At 33.6% G+C, this 21,523-nt stretch overlaps 1 protein-coding gene across 1 annotated transcript in view; it reads right to left on the bottom strand.

Moving 5' to 3' along the window:
* LOC138326007 (nuclear factor 1 X-type-like) overlaps positions 1-21,523 on the bottom strand; it is an 88,691-nt gene that overhangs the window by 47,408 nt on the left and 19,760 nt on the right. The gene's annotated exons all lie outside the window — the stretch shown is intronic.

The raw sequence follows: 21,523 nt of genomic DNA, 5'->3' as shown, positions 1-21,523 counted from the left end.
GTTAAAACACTATATCTCAAAGTGTTAAAAGGCACAATCTATAGAGCCTTAGGAAAGTCCAGCAAACTCCAGGCAGTATTGTACACACATCATGTTACTGGTGGGCCAGAGTAGGTGTATCCAGCCGCTGTCAGACCCTGATTAGGGGGCCAGTTTTATCAATAAACAATTCATTACCAATGCTCCTGATTTAGATCTTTTCACCCGAGATAACTTACAACAGTTCTCACCGCCAGTTTATAAGAAACTGATGCAGGAACTGACCACCAAAAACCCAGCCAAACTTACTGAAGATTCAAACACTCAACACACTCCCTTTAGAAAGTCGTGCACAGTGACGTTCCAATAAAGTCATAACGATATGACAACAGGTATGGAAATCTGGGAGGCACTGACTGTTAACATGTACCCTCTTCATTATCATTCAATCAATCAATCAAAATATCTTTAATAATGCCGAAAATTGATATTCTGGTTTTCTCACAACTGCCCTATAACAGTGTGACAGCCCTAGTAAATTCTCTAGTCACTGTTGAAATCTAGACTCCACATATTGACTAATCTTTATTAGGACGTGAGGAATTGTTGGAACTGATTTACATCAGACCCGGATTCCATTGATCCCAGCACACAGAAACAATAAACATTGTCTACAACATTAAACACTTCAACCAACAAAATTCTCTCCACTACCGGACCCAGTACCTGATTTCTTTGGATTCATCAGCAACAGTTTTGTCTTAGTTTTATTGAATATTTGGAGAGCTAATAACTCAAGTTTCAAACCATGTCTGTTCAACATAAGAATGCCACAGCCTCTAGGTTTACTAACCAGAGACTATGGCGACCATCTTGGATGCTTGCTCCATCAAAAAAGAGAGTTTGGTAAGAATCACTTTGGTAGTTCCTGATTAGCCTGAATCGAGACAGAGTGGCTACTAAAGGACATAGACAATATACCAGCACGACATAAAATGACGTACATATCCATGTGCGAGCAAGGGGGGTGGATAGATACCGCTTGACGATCGCTCTATTGCACAAATGGTATTACAATATGTCCAATTTGTAACCCTACACAAGAAGTAGCCATCATCATTTTGGATGAGGAAAACTGACGGGGGTCACTGTACTGGCTTGTCTGTTTATATAACTTACCAATATGCTGTAAGTTGTGTGAAATAATGATATATGATGACCAAACATTGTTTAACGATACGTCAAGCTGGTACTGACTGAGGGCTGTTTATACCTGAGCTGCTAAAGTTGATTGACTACAGGTGTAAATCTACACACCTGAGGCCCAGGTGAGTGTCCAACACAGGTAAAACTTGACCACAGGGTAGGGAGAAGTCGCCTGGACACTTCTAATTGATTGACTCTACACCTTTAAAATTTATGACCATGTCTAAACACGACGTTTCCTCCTTTACTATTTATAATTACACTTGTTGATATTGTCGTTTGGTTTGTTGTTATCTTTTTTTACTGTTAATATTTTTTGTTGTTTGATTGTTGTTTATTTTCTTTACATATACACTGTACTGTATTGTAAGTGCAAAATATTCATTGTTAGTACTTTTTCTTTCTTTTGAAGTTTACATGATTTTTCATGGTATAAATAAACTGAAACCATGACTTGAGTGTAAAAATAAACTGAAACCATGACTTTAGCATATAAATAAACTGAAGCAATGACTTGAGTGTAAAAATAAACTGAAACCATGACTTTAGCATATAAATAAACTGAAACCATGACTTTAGCATATAAATAAACTGAAGCAATGACTTGAGCATATAAATAAACTGAAACCATGACTTGAGTGTAAAAATAAACTGAAACCATGACTTGAGCATATAAATAAACTGAAACCATGACTTGAGCATATAAATAAATTGAAACCATGACTTGAGCATATAAATAAACTGAAACCATGACTTGAGCATATAAATAAACTGAAACCATGACTTGAGCATATAAATAAACTGAAACCATGACTTGAGTGTAAAAATAAACTGAAACCATGACTTTAGCATATAAATAAACTGAAGCAATGACTTGAGCATATAAATAAACTGAAACCATGACTTGAGTGTAAAAAATAAACTGAAACCATGACTTGAGCATATAAATAAATTGAAACCATGACTTGAGCATATAAATAAATTGAAACCATGACTTGAGCATATAAATAAACTGAAACCATGACTTGAGCATATAAATAAACTGAAACCATGACTTGAGTGTAAAAATATAACTGAAACCATGACTTTAGCATATAAATAAACTGAAGCAATGACTTGAGCATATAAATAAATTGAAACCATGACTTGAGCATATAAATAAACTGAAACCATGACTTGAGCATAAAAATAAACTGAAACCATGACTTGAGCATATAAATAAACTGAAACCATGACTTGAGTGTAAAAATAAACTGAAACCATGACTTGAGTGTAAAATAAACTGAAACCATGACTTTAGCATATAAATAAACTGAAGCAATGACTTGAGCATATAAATAAATTGAAACCATGTCTTGAGCATATAAATAAACTGAAACCATGACTTGAGCATATAAATAAACTGAAACCATGACTTGAGCATATAAATAAACTGAAACCATGACTTGAGCATATAAATAAACTGAAACCATGACTTGAGCATATAAATAAACTGAAACCATGACTTGAGCATATAAATAAACTGAAACCATGACTTTAGCATATAAATAAACTGAAACCATGACTTGAGCATATAAATAAACTGAAACCATGACTTGAGCATATAAATAAACTGAAACCATGACTTGAGCATATAAATAAACTGAAACCATGACTTAAGCATATAAATAAAATTGAAACCATGACTTGAGCATATAAATAAACTGAAACCATGACTTGAGCATATAAATAAATTGAAACCATGACTTGAGCATATAAATAAACTGAAACCATGACTTTAGCATATAAATAAACTGAAACCATGACTTGAGCATATAAATAAACTGAAACCATGACTTGAGCATATAAATAAACTGAAACCATGACTTGAGCATATAAATAAACTGAAACCATGACTTGAGCATATAAATAAACTGAAACCATGACTTGAGCATATAAATAAACTGATGACTTGAGCAATAAATAAACTGAAACCATGACTTGAGCATATAAATAAACTGAAACCATGACTTGAGCATATAAATAAACTGAAACCATGACTTTAGCATATAAATAAACTGAAACCATGACTTGAGCATATAAATAAACTGAAACCATGACTTGAGCATATAAATAAACTGAAACCATGACTTGAGCATATAAATAAACTGAAACCATGACTTGAGCATATAAATAAACTGAAACCATGACTTGAGCATATAAATAAACTGAAACCATGACTTGAGCATATAAATAAACTGAAACCATGACTTTAGCATATAAATAAACTGAAGCCATGACTTGAGCATATAAATAAACTGAAACCATGACTTGAGCATATAAATAAACTGAAACCATGACTTGAGCATAAAAATAAACTGAAACCATGACTTAAGCATATAAATAAACTGAAACCATGACTTGAGCATATAAATAAACTGAAACCATGACTTTAGCATATAAATAAATTGAAACCATGACTTGAGCATATAAATAAACTGAAACCATGACTTGAGCATATAAATAAACTGAAACCATGACTGATAAAAAATAAATACTGAAAAGAAACCATGACTTATGAGCATATAAATAAACTGAAACCATGACTTTAGCATATAAATAAAACTGAAATGACTTGACTTGAGCATATAAATAAACTGAAATGACTTGAGCATATAAATAAACTGAAACCATGACTTGAGCATTAAATAAACAAACCATGACTTAGCATAAATAAACTGAAACCATGACTTGACTGAAACCATGACTTGAGCATATAAATAAATAAACTGAAACCATGACTTGAGCATATAAATAAACTGAAACATGACTTAGCATAAATATAAACTGAAACCATGACTTGAGCATAAATAAAAACCTAAAAACTGAAGACCCATGACTTGAGCATATAAATAAACTGAAACCATGACTTGAAACTGAAACCATGACTTGAGCATATAAATAAACTGAAACCATGACTTGAGCATATAAATAAACTGAAACCATGACTTGAGCATATAAATAAATTGAAACCATGACTTGAGCACTAAGTAATATTTTGAACACAGTTTCTAAATTCATATAACAAAACCTTATGTAAAACAATCACATTAGAAGGCTGTAAAAGATATGTAAAAATCGTTTTAAACAATGTCCTAAATATGTTTCAATTTTTCGCACCAAGATTTCAAATAGAACCAATTTTTTGAATATTTGAAACAAAATTTCCCCAATTTCCTGTGACTCAACTTTATCAAAGCCTTCATTATCTGTCAAACAATTTGTTGAAGATCTGACATCCGTTCTATAAATATCAAGTAAAGTTCAAAAGATCATACAAAACATCATTAAAGCATCTAAAGGTTATAATGAAGAAAAATAGCCAAATAACGATGTAAAGTAATCTAATAATAGCACTATATCAACCAATCAGAACCTCCGATCACCAAAATTATATATACCTATACATGTATTCATTTCACTAGTTTAACCTGTTATTTCAGAAATGAATTGAAATTTTGAAGGAAAAGAATGATTTTTTTTCGAGGGAAGTAGCACTTGAAAGGTAAACTATGGGAGTTTATCTAAGACTTACTGGAAATGACCTTATTTGTTATACAAGTACATCAAGATAATTTCACAGATCTTTGATAAATGTGACAAAATTATTATCATTTCATTATTCATAAAATACATTAATTGACATTTAAATGAAGTTTTCTCTATTACAAAAAATTGAGATAAAATCATTTTCTCCAAAATCTAATTTGACAATAAATTTCTTTGCTTTCTGGAGCATAGATCAAAAGATTTAAATCACAAATGAGTAACAATTTAAATGATATTTTGTATCACACAAACTCTAGATTTCTGATGTATGTCGTATAGGAATATTACTTTCCACCTACACTCAGAAATATATGGAAAAGTACTTGTGTATAATTCTGATTACTTTAACACAGGAAGTAGAGAATTCACCAAAAATGTTTAAAAGACTTTAAACAAAAGTGCTTCTTCACAGTATTTTTATCTGATCTTCACACAGTATAAAGACTGTTTAGCACCACCTGTTTACATCAGCTTATGTTACAACAATTACTGGGTTTTCCCCATTCAAGTTTTTTTCTAAGAACCATCGCTCATTAGAGCGAATAGGAATCAATTTCAGCCATGCATGTACGAGTGAGGCACAGACTATATCAAAGTTGTTCCCTTGTTACGTAGCAGAGATCTGGTCAAAGTCAAGTTCCTGTAGGTGTCGGCCATTAGTGTCTCAACACAATGCAAGTTATTTCTTCATCACAGCAGCAATTTACAATGTCTGGTAGACCTGGGCATTATCAATCATCAAATTAAGACAAGAAAAAACCGTGTTCTTTTAAGGTTTTCATCCCTTCTCTAGTTAAATCTCAGTTCCATCAAATCCAATCTTTGTTTATATAGGCCCAGTGAGGGATTGCAGACTTCACTTTTTATGAGGAAGAATCAGTAAAAGTATAATTACATGTTTATGTTTCATGTTGCCGAATTTTATACTGAACAAATTGTTAAAACAGGAATATCATTGTGTTTGCACGGATAACAAAACAGCTGATCTTCAGAAACTAAAATCAGTCGAAAATTGGCTGTGTGATGGACACAAAAAATACAGGCTACATCCCTCCGTAGACCTTGACAACAATTTTGACTTAAACAAATTCTACACGATTAACTATTGATACTAAGATCACACTCGCCAGTATTTTTCTGACGCCCATTTAGGAAGAAGACAGTAAAATATTTCCCATTGGGAATCGCTTGCCCTACATTGCCTAACAATTACATTAATTTGTGTGTCCGTATATGTACGCTTGTCGGTAATAACTACAGCAACAAGTCGTTGGTCTAAGGTTCATCAGTGGGGTAAATACAGTGGGTTACATGAACAACGAATTACGCTTAGGACATGGATCACGATGGTGAATCGATCAGTGGACAGTTTAGTATGTAATGGGCTAAGTGTCCAGCCAGGGCAGAGGTGGACTAATCGTCTAATTGTATATATGACAGCGACTATTGTAGAGTATACACTCAGCATAAGTTTGGTCAGGCTGATGTAAGGTTCGTTTACAGGCAAAGAAAACATATCTTCACTCATGTAGTTTATAAGTGGACAATTGAATAATAACTCTTGACCACGGCTAGATAAATTATCACAAACTAATATATCGCCCTCAGATAAAAGCTGAAGTAGGCAGATAGAAGGACAGCTCTAGTGGGACAACTGAAGTGTAGACTAAGTACAGTTGACATCTGGATATCTGAGACATAGGAACAGTTGAGACATCAGGATAGCTGAAATATCTGGATATCTGAGACATAGGAACAGTTGAGATATCAGGATAGCTGAAATATCTAGATATCTGAGACATAGGAACAGTTGAGATATCAGGATAGCTGAAATATCTGGATATCTGAGACAAAGGAACAGTAGAGATATCAGGTTAGCTGAAATATCTAGATATCTGAGACCTAGGAACAGTTGAGATATCAGGATAGCTGAAATATCTGGATATCTGAGACCTAGAAATAGTTGAGATATCAGGATAGCTGAAATATCTGGATATCTGAGACCTAGGAACAATTGTGATATCAGGATAGCTGAAATATCTGGATATCTGAGCCATATGAACAGTTGAGATATCAGGTTAGCTGAAGTATCTGGATATCTGAGATATCAGAGCACCAGTCATACCAGGGCAGCTGAACTATATATTGGGTCAGTGATGCAATATTTGTTAACAACTTATAAGTATTTGGAAACTTGTGGTACAGCATGTGTCTCATGATGGCCATCAGCCATTCTGACTACTGGTATGTACCTTACAAGACCTGTTTGTTATAATCAGGGTAGCCATCTACCATCCCATCACCAGGTGTGTACAGGTAGATAGGGTTACCTCCAGTAGTATATCCTTATTGTTGTGTTAAAAGGTATATACCTCTGTACCTGATCATCGGAATTGACAGTCCCATTGTCCACATCATTAAAACACGGCCTTTGATCTTTAGTAATCCTTCTCCTAGGGATTTCACCACCTTGTATCTTGTATCAGTTTTAGGGTCATGACTTCATTAGTCCTCAGGGACACTGTAGCCAGACTAAACATTTACAGCACCCCTGGTCCAGACTGACCCCAATAAACTTGACCAGCTAAAGCCAAGCAGGTCAAACCTCCCACACTCCTCTCTATCCTAGATAATTACATCTGTTACAACGTCAGCTATGTCAATATAAGGTTATGGACAGTCAACATTTACACATACATTTAGATAATACTTATCAATTACATCACTGGACTATTTACCAGCATAAACATAAGGCTTGATGTGAATAATACACTTTAACAACTTATTTGCATTTTCATTCCCGACTTCTTTGTCATGGCAATTTGATTTATATGTGGATTAAAGTTGTATGGCTCTACTGTACCTACATGTTCTATAATTCTATGGTGTAAGTTTTTACAATATTAACTCATTCACCACTGAAGACATGTTTAGGCTGTTCTAAATAAAAGTCTACACCTGTCCATTATGAAATTTCATAGTACATTATACATAATACATGATACATGATACATAATGAATATAACATTAATACAAGATGTATACCCAAACTTAAAATATCACTACTTAAGTTTCTCACAACGAGTCCTTGACTCAAGCTTTTCCTTCAGAAATATGTCCACAGTTTGGCCCACCGTAGATTGGTGGTTTTCCATTGGAAACTCTTGATATTCCTCCACCTCTTTAACCAGGCACATCCTTAAATGACCCTGGCTGTTAATTATATGTTTTAAAACAATGAAAAACAAACAATCAGCACTATTCAAAGATTAATGTGTATTCTATAAAACTGGTTCTCCTTGCTATGTATCAAATAATTGTATGTATACATTATAAACGGGTTTACCAGTCCTTGCAGTCCTTGACTATAATGACACAATGTTGGTTATGAACACTCCAGGATGTATCTATAGGATGTACAAATTTTATCTCCGTTAATCACTAACGACAGTCATTTTAAAAAAAGTTCTATCACTCAAATTGTTGATGAAGTAATCCTACAAATATCTAATTACACTTACAGTACACATGTCCATGTAATGTTACAAAGCTGTGTACTGTCAAATAATCTGGTTGGCTGTATATAAAGTATAGCTTAAAGTAGACTACATAAATACAGCATTAATATAAAGGCAAGTCAGTTATATCAAATAGAGCACAACGACTAGAGCACAACGACTCAAATATAGACAACGAATTCAAATGTCATCCGGCAATCTGGGACAATTAACTCAAAAGCCCATTTAAGTGACAACGAATTTTTAAACCTAATACTAAGTATTGGCCAATTGCATTAATGATCATAGACAGAAAACTCAATTATAGAGCATTAAAGCATTTCAGATGTGGCAATCATATTTTGGGTCCAATCTTCTAACTCAAAAGCCATCAAAATATAAGATGACCGCTGAAATAATGTACATATCTGACCTCAAATAGAGCATAACAGAAGTGATTTTAAGTCAAATAATAAAAATGTGTGAAGATGCACTTTAAACCTAATACTAGAGTATTTATTGGTTTTTAACCCATGCCATGCAGTACAAGCTATCACCAAATAACCAAATGTGTGTGAAAAGTGACATATCAATAAGGATAACTTCTGTGTAGAGGGACAAATCGATCTGTAATCAGAAAACTCAGAGATTATAGAGATTAAAGGAGAGATGTGAATCCATTTCAGATCTTCCTAATGTACAGACAGAGTTATATTACTGAAGGCGACATACCACCGACTTTAAAGTCAATGAGAAATGTGTTTATACAAAGTTTTGTTATGTAGAAACTTTTATTTCTTAGGGAGGTAACCATTTTTCTAAGACAATGAAGTTTCAGATCATCTAACAGTACAAGATATTGTTAAGCAGCCCCCTATGGTTAAAGTACACATAGCATTAAGCACATTTTGTACCAGAAATATATCACTTATTTCATTTTCTGTATATTGTGCATGCTATTAGCATTAAGCACATTTTGTACCAGAAATATATCACTTATTTCATTTTCTGTATATTGTGCATGCTTTTAAGCAATTTTTTGCTCTTGTTCTTAATTAAGATTGGTCAGAATCAATGTGACTGTGCTTACTATAGTATGTGATATTTGTGACTTGTCAGGCTGGAAGAGGGGAGGTATTTTTATGTTGTGGAGAAGTAACGAGAGGGGGAGGGGATATTTCTAAACCCACAATGTCTCACCAGACAGACCAGACTTGAGAAAGAGGTCAATGATGGCTAACAATCAATGAAAATGATGGTTATAAGATCTGAAATTCAACCAACATATGTAAACACCTTTCCTATATATACCATCCTAAGAATCCATAGAATACTATCACAAAAGAATTTACTAAGAACTCAATTTGACAGGTTCTACACTGCCACAAAAAGACTACCGGCAAAAAGCAAACCTTAACAGAAATCTAATTACTATTGACTTAAACACCTCCACCATTACAGCTACCTTCACACACAATTGATTTACACACAAAATATGAGGGTGGAACTCCTGACGATTATAGACCGATTCCTGCACCCTCTATACTATCTGCAGAGTGATGTAGGATCTCATCAGAGCTTGGAATCAAACATATTTCAACTTTTGGACTTTACAAGAATCCTTAGATAGTTTGGTAATTCCTTTATTTATGTTGGTAATTCTTTCCATTTTTTTAATCAGTATTTACAGAAAAGTTACTAAGTGTACATGTTGTGTGATAGAGACATCACATTCAAAGTTTCACCTAATTGGCATTCAAAGGTAAATTAATTTTACGTGTGTTTTTATAACACATCTTATTTAGGTTATGTCAGAAAACTTATAATTATAAAGATAGGAAGGGGAAGTAGAACTAGAGATAGTTATCAACGTTGTTGATTATAACTCTGTAATTTGGTGGTTATAAGATAGCCTGTTTCAATATAAAATGGAATACAGATAAATAGATAAGAATACATCATAATAGACAACATAGATATTCAATTATCAGCCTATTACATTTATAGACTGCGCTAACTTACAAGAGTTTTTCGAAATGAAAATTGAGAGGAGAAATCTGCTTATCTACATTCCTGACGAATCTGATATGCACATTAGTACATACTTTGAGTAAGTTACCTTAGAAACCAAACACTTTATGAACCATATTTTATGTGAGTTTTATATAAAGGGATTTATGCTAAGGAAGCTGTAAGTTAAATCGGGGATGGATTACAGCGCATCAGAACATTTCATGGGTAAAGGTAAATCTGATCTCTCCCTAGCTGTACAGCACCAGCCAGTGGTATCAACAGCCATGATGTGGTTCTGTAACAAGATTTAGCCCTTCCCTACACCAATTGGACATGCCCATCTCTTGTTTAACTACAGTGTGGTTTGTCTCAATTTCTAAATTCCTATTTCACTTTTAAATTTAGACTCTAAGATTTGCTGCAGCTTCCTCCACAGTCTCAGCAGTCTACACAGATTATAGCCATCTGTCTATAGCCTATAATTAGAACTGAAATTGCAGCCAATTAGGATGGTGAGTGACCAGTAGAGGAGTGGTAGACTGACCACAGCCTACAGAGTCACTGAAGGTTATTAGTGTATCTATCTATGAGAAAAAGGGTGTTACATTTTGGTCAATATATATACATGTATAGGCATGCATATTGGTTAACAAAAGGCTCTAAGTAGCCAAATCAACTGACAGCCGATTTCCATGGTATGGATCAGATGTGAAATAAGGTCCAGTTATTGAAAATTACATCAAGCAAACAGATCCATAAATTACTCAAATACATCATGTAAAGCATGGTTCATCTTTTGATTCAAATTACTTCTGCAGAAATTTCAAAAGACAATTAAAATTGTTGTTGGCTTTAAATGAAAATGTTTCGGGTCCTAACCCCTCAGACTTTAAATGAAAATGTTTCAGGTCCTAATGTTAACCTCTATCTCCACATTTGTCTCCTTAATTCCTACATTCTATTTTATCCTCAAGGTTACAGCAACCTTTAATTCACTTTTGTTGTTTAAACAACAAAGCCCAATGTCCTTATCTTACAACTTTTATCCACTTCAGAGAAATTCAACATTTAATTCAACAGTTGTACAGATTCTGTAAATTCTATAATCTCTATTTAAGAGAAGATACCAGCCATATCCTCTCTTTGATCCCCTTTACCTGGCCTCACATGACCTGACCTTCTGTGACCTCTGACCTTACATGACCTATGGCAATACAATGAACTCTGATCTATCTGCAATCTAAGATCCTCCCCACTTTCCCCACCAGTCCTGACCAGCACAAACCTCCATGCCTACAGCATGAAGGAGTGTTTGGTTAGCTTAACATGTCACTTCCACTTGTTTTCGTTCATTTTTAGCACCTGAACATCACTTAATGTATACCAGATAATGCTCATCTCATAATTAAGTTCTTTAACAGTCATTTTCATTTGCTCTGAATGAACTTACATAAGCTGTTCAAGTGCTGAAAAAGCCTTCGTTCAAACTTTCATCATGGTTACACTTCTCTGATAGCTAGGTTTACTGATATATTTGATTTATAGATATTAGAATATATCTCAGAAAACAAACACTTCAAAGACCCCAATAGTAAGAGATATTATCAAACCCATTCTGTATTTTTTTTAGTTATTTCTGTATACATTTCCTCGCTGGTTTCCCCCAGTAAGCTAACCATACCTACACAGGCTGTTCTCTGCCTCAGAGAGCCAGTATTTGTGTCAGTGTGTTAATTTTTCACCCCTCCTCTGTACTGATAACAGTCCACTGCACTTAGCCTGCAGGGGGATCCTAGCCCTTCTATTTATAGATCACGCTACCAGGAGGGTTGGAAAGTGATGACAAACTGGTACTATTGGAGCACAATAAAACAGGTCTTCTGGTCAGCAACAAGGAAATTACTTATTCTGACCATCTAATGAAATGTCAATGCAAAAATGGCCATCAGAAACATCAGTGAGATCTTTAGTAATACAGTGATTTACTTGTTTGTTCATTAAAAGTTCATTTCATAACAATTGTTGCCGACATTGATTTGGTTCCAGTACTAGAACCATCTCTCTGTTATTATTTGAAATGGTATCTAAGTTTAGAGGTTAATGTAAGATTTTAGATGTATTTTAAGTCAGTAGACACAGTGAAGCCCTACATTATACTTTTATTTCCACACCAAGTCGAGACCACGGTGCTCATGCACTCAGCTTCACTCCTCACAAATAAATCTCTCCCGCCTCTCAAACGCAATTTACTTAAGCTCTAATCTTAGGTATTTTAATATTTTTTAGCCTATTTGCAAATTCTTGAAAAACTAAGTGTTATTTTTGAAGTAATGAAACTGGTTATGAAACAAGGTCAAGGTCAATGGTGTGAATCCCTGCAGCAATTCTAATATAATGTCTTATGAAATTGCTTTACAAAGCAGACAGTAAAATCTACAGAACTACCAAAAACTCACTTCATGAATAATTTACAATGCTATATTATACAATGGATTTATTCTTATAATAAAATGTATTCTTTAAAATTCTTAGATTCTAATGACCATAATGTCTACATCAAACATTTATTCTGAAATCTATATTTGATATATGATTTGGGATTAAATCGCTTACAAATCACAATCTAAATACTATTGACAGAGAGTACAACTTATTTCTATTCAAATATGAAACAACAACATTTTGTATTTTTGCCTTAATCAGCTATTTTCATCTACAGATGGAGTGAAATTAACTTCAACATTTATACCATAAATGTCTTAAACATTAAAAATTTATTGAAAACAAAAGCAGCCTGGTCGGACTCATCATCAGGCATGTATCTTTAAAATCTTACAGCAAAAAAACAACGAAATTTATTCCTCCAATTAAATGTCTGTGTATGTCTTGGGTATAATTATACAATATATGGACGTCATTATCTAAAATTCTATGGTGTGTTCTTATTCTCCTTTGGGAAATATCAATGATTATTATTCAATCTAACTGAGTACTACCTATATGTGATGGATACCAAAAACTCTTCCTTCAAAATCTATACACAGTTTATCTGTATCTCTGTAACTTAATTTATCTCCTACCAGCAATCTCCACTTTTTACTGCAGAATCAACATGAAACATTTTTACAACTTGTTTAATTATCTATCTGATTTACAAAAATAGTTTCCCTTTTTTCTTACACTAAGCACATTTGTTGGACACATATTCAAACCTCGCTATCCAATGAAGTGTAAATTATGTATTCTATATTTACTGGAAATATTTCTATTTCCCAATTTCAAAAATTATCTTTAATGACTTTTCAGATTTTGGTTTTTCATGTTTATCCAAATTTCAAATCGAGGTCACAGTTACAGTATTTTCTCTCCTCACATATTTGTTCAAAATATATATCATAGAGGTAGGGCTTTGAAAAATATAGAAATAACAGAAAGTAAAACTAATCATAATTAACAACATTTATCCAGTGCTAATGATTAAGTCAAGGCGTTTTTAAACTCTCTCCTTGTTCTATAGTCATACCTAGCTCCAGACGAAAACGATACATCAAAAATACATTCCAGTTGCCAACGTCATCACTTTTCGTGCACCTCACAAAACAATTTATCTACGGTGATTCATAAATAACGTACGTCATGTTACGATATTATTTTATTCTGTTGGTTTGTTTGACTATTTTAACATCCTATTAACAGCCAGGGTCATGTAAGGACAGCCTCCCATGTATGCAGTGTGTAGCGTGTGTGAAGTGCGAGGTGCGTGTCTTGGGAGACTGCAATATGTTCGTGATGTGTCGTCTTCTTGTATAGTGGAACTGTTGCCCTTTTTATAGTGCTATATCACTGAAGCATGCCGCCAAAGACACCAAGCAACACACCCCACCCGGTCACATTATACTGACAACGGGCTGTCGGTATCATTTATGAAATTTAAATAAGAGTCTGGTCCAAATTAAGATAGGAAAATAACCGGGGATACGGCTAAAATACGGGAAATGTATTGATTTCAGTTTTCCCCATTTTGCCACATTTTTTAAAAATAAAATGGCACTGATTTTGTGTTGAATGTAAGAAACTCTATGGCTTGGACTAAATAGAAAAAAATGTGTGCTATTGAAAATTTTGAATTTTGAATTATATTAATGAAATTTACAAATAACAAAAATAAATATAATGAAAAAAGAAACATGATATTTTGTAGTTTCCATAAATATCATTATAATCTATCTAATCGTCCACTTAATAGTTAGATGACAAAAGGCGTTCCTGGCGATGATATTTCTGAAGTTATAAAATTGTCGGTAACTTCTTTACAAAAACATTTGGGCTGAAAACAACCCCACTAAAATAGCATTACAAAATTTATCTCCAAATATTAGCACTAACTTTGTGAGCTAAATACTGGCTTGAATATTGTTTATTGTAACTATCATTTAGCAATGAGAAGGAAAAACCAGCCATATATAGCCAGGTAAGTGACGTCATCGCTTTCTGTGCAAATGACGTCAGCTGGAAACCAAAGTGCGCGATTATTGATGTGGGCCAAAATAAAGCCCTGTACGATATAGTAAATTATAGTTATTACAGTTATGCAATTAAATAACTCTAGATCTAGAGTAATCTTGAATTTATTCAGCTGCTGTATATATAGGGTACTATACTCCTGTGAGTCATTCGAATAAAACATTCTAAATTTACTTCTGTGACCTAAAATCTGCAGTTTTTTGCGTTTTACCAGGAATGGTAGTGTTAACATTTCAATAACTTTTACATATATAGTACTTTGGTATGAACTACCTTACACGTGGAATAGAAACATCCATAGGGACAACCCAAAACATCTTATCCCAGCATCTCTGTAAAATACATCTTTTAAACTTGACAACGCACAAAGATGGATTTTAAAAACAGAAACATTTCTCGACACATTTTACTAAGATTCAATATATATGTATTCTGTATATTTCAATCAATAATTCTAAAGTAACATTGGTTGAAAAATAGATCTCCAGACAATTGAAAAGTATTAATATTTCATATGGGGTAGTTCAGGGCATGTGTTTTGAGGAGTTTCTCACCCGCCGCGTGAACGATGACATTCACGTAACCTGATGTAAATACTCAACATACAGGAAGGCTTACCCACATGTATCATACACAATTGTTTTCTAGATGCAATTATAACAAGTAGTTTTATATAGAAGACATCTCCTGTTAACGATGATTTTTTTTTTTTTGTATAAGTGAGCTGCCACCCACATGTATAGAAGATATACTATTGTTTCCATAATCAAACACTGTGACATATGGTGCATATGAACACACTAACAAAAATATATCAGTCAAATGTGTTCATATCTTATATTCTATAAATAGCTCTGCGCTCATTTAAAGATGTGCACTTGGATAAGGTGGTTTAGGAAGGCCAGAAGCTGAAAGTTCCAGCAGAAAACCACCAGACTACAACCAGTATATATCTGTTAAGTGCCCTTGCTGAAGGACCTTAAATTTGTACCCAAGAGGTGCACACAGAAGGTCAAAGGAAATTGTTAAGACACCTTAACCACTTCGCCAATTAGGCCTATTCATTATCTTGAAATAATAGGACCTGAAAACCTTGAAATAGTATTTTCTGTGATAAATATTTAAATCAATTTAATTAAATTGTTTCAAGGTCAAAGGACTTCCTGATAATATGACTGAATACTAACACAGAATAACATACACAGTAACATCTATCAAGACGGTGCTAAAACTGAGAGAACCAAGACGGTGCTAAAACTGAGAGAACCAAGACGGTGCTAAAACTGAGAGAACCAAGACGGTGCTAAGATAAAACTGAGAGAAGATCATGTCTACCTAATGAGAACAATACCCCTATAAAAATTTCCACAAATTCTCTGGAATGTACTTCCTGCCCCACATATGGAACCCACCAGGGTACTGCTAACTTCACACTGAAAAGAGTGCCGAAGTAATTAACCCCACAAAAACATGGAACAGCATTTCTATGCCTTTAATTCAAAGTTCCTGAGTATCAACTATCTCTTCACTTCACTTTTCAATTAACTTGATTTTGTCTGACAATTATTTTTAGCAGGTAGAAAAGATTACATTTGTTTTCACTTTCAACAGGTATCTTTTGATAGACTCGACATTCCTCAGCCCCAGACCAACCCTTCAGATTAAAAGCTTGTACCTAATTTTTTTTTCTCCCTGACACATGTACACAGCAGTCTGTGTTGTTCTCACATTAAAGTTTTAACACAATGATCAGATTCACCTTGTATCGGTAAGAAACCCTTTAATTTCTCCGTATTCATCAAGGCTTTTCAGATTAACAGCGATCCAAATCATCAATGTTCACAAAACTGGCCTAAAATTTTAATTCAACAAAAATATTTCACTGACAACCCAACAAGTGCCCCTATCCTTATAAATGCCCTTCCACTTTTTGAATAATATATATTGAAACTATGAAAACCATGTAGGTTTATTTATTTAGTTCTTTCCTAAACTGAATAATGGCTTACTCTTTGCAATAATTTTATGAAGGATAAGCCCAAATTTGGTCTTTTTAAGCGCCCCTTTTAAAAAAAAATTGGGTCAAATATTGTAATGAAAGAAAATTCTGAATAATCCTGATTTCAAACATTACTATGATATTGATTTCTACCATTCACATCAATAATGGTTTGATTTGGATTTATATCATTACTTAAAGGCCCAATATCCGTATCTTTCTTAGTTTTTTCTTGATTTAGAAGAATGTTGAAAAAAAATCCTGTTGTAAATCATGCATAGACATGACTAAATCGAAGTCAAGATGAGCGATAATGATTCGTAATATTTCTTTAAAAATCAAATAAATATTAACTATCGCTAGGTGGGTCCCACTTAGTCAAACAAGCCGAAGTTAGCCGACAATGTAACGTCTTTGCCGAGAACGTCATGTGACTACTGTAACTACGTAACGTCTGTCCGAACTCTTCCGAAAACGGGTCATGAACTTTCCGACTTCCGTTCGGCAATACTCGTAACTTCTATGGCGACCAGTTTAAAATGAAGGCATGTTTACATGTATCGACTTTCAACAACTGCTGTACCAAAGTTATCAAAAAACATTATGAATATTCTTTAATATATCTTAATTTTAACTACATCTACAAATACTAACAATATCGGAGTCGAATTTAACTTGAATTTTTGTTGATAGTTACGTATAGTGTGGCTTTAACAGCTACGATCATTTAAAGATATTCTTATCACCTAAGTGTGTGTATTTGGAATTAAAATTAAATGCAAATGCCAAACTTATGACCAAGCATACAGTTTTAATATATTAAACAAAAAATCACTTTACAGTTTATACTATTCAATTATAATAATTTTCATGTTTAAATGTCTATATAGCATGTAATCTCCTAATCCTAGGGTTAAAAACATGGATTTATTAAACTGTTTGAGGTATATCTGTTATTGAATTATCAATTTATTTCCAACATTATTGCATCTTGAAAACTTACACACCCAGGAGTATATAAAGGAAGTAATTATTTAATGAGAAAATTAAAATTTACCCCTTATCAAGGTTTCATATTTGACTGGTTTTTTTTGCCCGGTAAATGGACAAACTATCTAAAATTGATATTAAAATTTGCTCAATCATTTTAGAATACAATACATAGAGCAACATATGGCTGATACTTCCCTATAGTTAACCGTAGACCGTACACATAACTCAGCACTATTCTATAGACGTCCACTACAATACCATACTTAGAGTATAAGCTGTACTTTAAAATGCTTTAAATGCATTTCTATAAGTATTATCTACACAGGTATAAACCGTAACAAATCGTGTTGCAGACTTTAAACAGGACAAACTGCTCAAGCGAATAAGGACATCCATACATGTTAAACCTTCACAGGAATGTATTCTAACTGCGATTCATATTTTAAATTATATTCAATGCAATATTGTAACGGGAATGCTATCAACATTAAACAATAGACCATTGTTAATGACTGTGTTCTGAATCAATAACTTAAAACAAATTCTTCGGGATATTTAACCTGTAAAGGAAATACAAAATTAAAGACGAACACATTCATAACGACAGAATGAACAAAAACAAAAATCTAACACCAAGTTTAACATTTTAACAAAACTAATGTCTAATTACCATCAACTGTTCTTTCTTCTGTATCTACAAAATTTTGAAAGAATTATTTGAAATAAAACCAGGAAACTAACAATGCTTTCACCGTATGCAATACACAAGACAAGCGGGTAGTGATATGTATATACCCATTAATCAATTACACAGCCAGACAGTGATATTGATAAAGCTTTATGAATTAAGCCCGCAGCATTAAACCAAACTCAGAAACATTAAGGAATTACACCAAACATACATGAAATTAACCCACCTAATAGAATTTTTTTGCAATTTAATTTTGGAAAGTTAATATTGTTGATAAAGGTTTTCCTTTTTGAATTCTGATCGCCTATATAACATTCCATTGCTGTTTTTTACATGAGAGTCTGCGCCTTGAACCAGGCTGCAGGGCATGGGCCGTGAAACAATTTCACTAGCTCTGATTGAGGGAATACATCCGTAGTGCTTCCTACCAAGAAAGCTGAGGAATCGCACCCCTTCAAACGACATCAAAGGCTCGGGGGAGATAGGTACATGTAATGAAGAAACAGGATCAATCCCATGTTCACCTGGCTCTAACTAGCATAAGGCTGATAAGCTTGAGAAACATGTCGAGATGCTTCAGAAAAGATATTTCACTACTTCAATAAACACCATTTGTATTTTCCTAGATTGTATACTACTGAAGCTGAATGTAAGTTCCAATCAATGATCAATACCAGAGTAAGATATACTCTTGAAACCTGCTTTTTTCCCTTGAACATAAGAAAGTATGACATGCAATACTGTAGCCTGTATCTTTGATTTTGTGTTATATATACCTCCCCACACTTCTATAAAAACTCCATAAATCTAAGGGATCACGGTTCAAATTCCCTTTCTCAGACACCGTTCTTAACTTTGCTGTGCTCCATTTACAGTATATTCAGCCTCTTGCACCAGGTAATCTGCTCAGCACGCCCCATTTCACAATTCTGGTACACCGACCACGAACAACTCTATTAACCGTCTATTTTCAGTAAATAAAACTGAAAGACAATTTGATATATACCTGAAGATGTGAGACACGGATCTGTCTTCAATCAACAGTAATCGTGAAATAAATTGTTTGACTGTACTAGAAATATGAATTTTATTGATATAAACAGCTTTATTACTTGTTAGATCATTCCCAACATCTTACAGCAAATAAAATAAATATCTGACGTTTTATCTACAGGAAGATAGCATTATATTACAGCAATGTGTTCAGCCGAGTACAAATATTTAAACTAGCTCCTATGTCTGATTTTCTCTTCATTTGTTTTATGCCCAGATTCATAAATAAATCCAAACACACTTACAAAATAATCCCACTCAGAATTGAAGATATCAAAATTCCATAATCCTTGATATAAAATTCTCTATATAAGAAAGCATTAACCCTTTAAGCGCTATAAATTAATTGGAAGAAATACAGAAATTATGAATACCTTTATTTAATGCTCAATAATTCAATAATAGACATATATACTATATAAGATGGTTAAGTCTCTAAAAATTTGTTAAGGATTTACAGGTAAAAATTACAGGTAAATTAATCTTAAGGTGTTAAGAAGTTAAAAAAAAATCTAAATATCTGTGACCTAATATCTGAACCTTTGAACTCAAATCTTAGGTAAGGACCTATGAACCCATTATATTCCCAAGTATGTAAATAAATTAAGGTTAAACCTGAGAAAAAATTGCCTCCCCCTTCATCTAAAACAAATATGGTGCTATACCTCTGGCCAGTATTCTTGGTGACCTTTAACCCTGCAAATACCAATGAACTCTATTCCTTTTGACCTTTGTGGCTGGGCTAATGATAGAAACAGCTAGCCTAGATGTACTGAGTGATGAAGCCAATTAAGGCTGCTGCCCCTCCCCTACCTGTAATTAGTACAACCCTGGTCCATCAACATCTGGTCTCCATCAATACACGGTCTGTCCTTTCATCCCAAAATCAGGCTTTCAATATTCATTTTTATTTAACAGTATTATTTACACATGTGTTGAGCTTCATTTTGTTTAAGCTACAGATATTTCAGCCATTACCAGTAATTCCATTCATTTCAACATGTTCATCCCTCAAATTCTTTAATGAGCCATTTAGATATGAGAAATATTGTACTTTTACTTTTATTAATGGGAATTAAATTTCACTTTATTTGTGGCCAACTTTCGTTGTATTGCCTATTGCTGTTAGAAATTGACAAATTTGCAAACAAAGCAAAATATAACGCATAATAGTATCAATGAGATGATTGCTGAATTTTCTCCTTACACAATTTAACAACTATACAATAATCAAAACAGGTCAAATGTATGTTTATAGGTGAATAAATAAATCCTCCATTTTTGTTTAGCATTGAAATCTGTACCACACGATGAACAGAAATTATTTATCCGATGAGATTGACCACAAATCATCAGATCTTCACCCAGCCTCCTCTTCCCTCAATAATACAGTGGCCATTTTGTTACCCCTATACCATTGGCTCTGCAATAATTCCAAACCGCATACATACATAATATTCAAAACACCAGGAAATATCCCCAATGTGCTAATTTGTATAGATGTAGCAATAAAATGCTACCCATTACAAACTTATTTTTTGTCTTTGAATGTCCCATGGAAACTATTCCAGCGGTCTAGCCGGTCGTAGTTACATCAAACAGAAAATTCTCTGCAGAGCTGTTTCATCTCCAAAATATATATGACCGCATTTTCTCATTCGAGCATGCAAAAAAAAACCTGGTCTATGTTTTGACGCAACCTACATATGTATGGATTGTGTATTTGTGGAAATCAATGGTGAAAAGCCTGGTATATGTATATAGCTATTACGTGAACATGTAACACAGTAAATGTCATGTTTTACCTCACAGTACTTAGTGGTTGTGATATAGCAGTGGGAGAAGGTAGATCGGTGGGAGAGGGGTATAATATCCCTCTACGGTCCTCACTTTACTATTGCTGTACAAAAACCCATCACCATCAACAATCACATAATTCTGACAGCATGCCCACTTATAAACGGTCATGCAAAAAATATC

Source organism: Argopecten irradians, chromosome 6 (assembly GCF_041381155.1).
Source record: "Argopecten irradians isolate NY chromosome 6, Ai_NY, whole genome shotgun sequence".
NCBI lineage: Eukaryota > Metazoa > Mollusca > Bivalvia > Pectinida > Pectinidae > Argopecten > Argopecten irradians.
This window is presented reverse-complemented; position numbering and strand designations above follow the sequence as displayed.